Source organism: Callorhinus ursinus, unplaced genomic scaffold (genome assembly GCF_003265705.2).
Source record: "Callorhinus ursinus isolate GAN/ISIS: 27379988/994484 unplaced genomic scaffold, GSC_fseal_2.0 scaffold12, whole genome shotgun sequence".
NCBI lineage: Eukaryota > Metazoa > Chordata > Mammalia > Carnivora > Otariidae > Callorhinus > Callorhinus ursinus.
Genome location: NW_027397074.1, coordinates 61,218,101 through 61,219,457, shown reverse-complemented (window position 1 = coordinate 61,219,457; position 1,357 = coordinate 61,218,101). Strand labels below are relative to the sequence as shown.

Below are 1,357 nucleotides of genomic sequence, written 5' to 3'. Positions count from 1 at the left end.
AACTGAGGGGCACCTGGTTGGCTCAACTGGTGAAGCATGTAACTCCTCATATCGGGGTTGTGGGTTCGCGCTCCACATTGGGTATAGAGATTACTTAAAAAACAAACAAACAAACAAACAAACAAACAAACAAAAACCTAAGTCCAGTGGTTTGAATGAGAAGACAAGAGAACTGAACCGAAGCTGGGCACAGTCAGGGCATGCAGTTCCACTGAAAATGGAAGATGGTGGTGAACGTATACTCAATTGTCAGTCACCAGCAATAACCTAAGTCAACAGAACATGCTGGCCTGGATCAAGGAGTCTCTGCCACTGAATCTGATAAAGATGGAATAGTTGTGTTCACGGGCTGCCTGTTGTCAGTTTATGGACATGTGGTTCCCTGGCTCCGTTACCTTGAAGAAAGTGAACTTCCAGGCTGAGCTAGAACACAAAAACATCCAGAACTTCAAAATACTACAGCAGATGTTAAAAGAATGGGTGTTGACAAAATAACTTCTGTGGACAAATTAGTAAAAAGGAAAGTTTCAGGACAACTTTGATTTTGTTCTGTTATTCAAGAAGATTTTTGATGCAAACTATGACGGAAAAGACTATGAGCCTGTAGCTGCCAGACACAGTCCAGAAACTGCAGTGGCTCTCTCCCTTGTTGCTCCAGCTCTGAACAAACCCAAGAAACCTCTCAGCTCTAGCAGTGAGCTCCCCAGAAGCCCACTGCAACACAGAGAACCACTGCAACCCCAGAGGCCGGCCCGGGTGTGGTGTGAAAGACCCCTGGTGTGGGCAACAGGGATGACGGAGCAGTTGAATTGATGTAGCAGGTCAATGTAATGAAACTCACTGTCTAAGACTTGGGGAAAAAGAGAGATTTCTACTTTGGAAAGTTAAGGAACATGGAATTGATTTGCCAAGAGAACGAGAGGGAAAACAACCCTGTATTGCAGAGATTTGTGGACATTCTCTATGCCACAGACAAAGGGTTTGTGCTACCTGCTGAAGGGGGCCCACAGGAGGAACAAGAAGAGTATTCACAGCCTGGACCAGCACAGCAACATCTTAATTCCTCACTGCAAATCATGCGCTTTAACTGTAAAATACTCCCTTTAATTATTCTTAGAGGACTCACTGGTTTCTTTACATAATCAAAAAGTACCTCTTCTTAAAGTGCACTTTGCAAAAGTTTTACTCCTTTTCTGACGAGTTTGGATTAGGACTTTGTAGCAGAGCACTATTAACATCTAGTTGGGTCACCTAGGGAACAAAGAGGCTGATCATGGGGCTCACCGTGTGGACGCCGGTACCACTCATTGCTGGAGAAGGTGTTTTTATGTAACACACTGAGGTAGAGTCCTCAGTA

At 44.5% G+C, this 1,357-nt stretch overlaps 1 pseudogene; it reads left to right on the top strand.

Annotated features, from left to right (window-relative positions):
• The first annotated feature begins 224 nt into the window (after positions 1–224).
• Positions 225–1,142, top strand: LOC112825148 (microtubule-associated protein RP/EB family member 1 pseudogene; annotated as a pseudogene).
• The last annotated feature ends 215 nt before the right edge of the window (positions 1,143–1,357 follow it).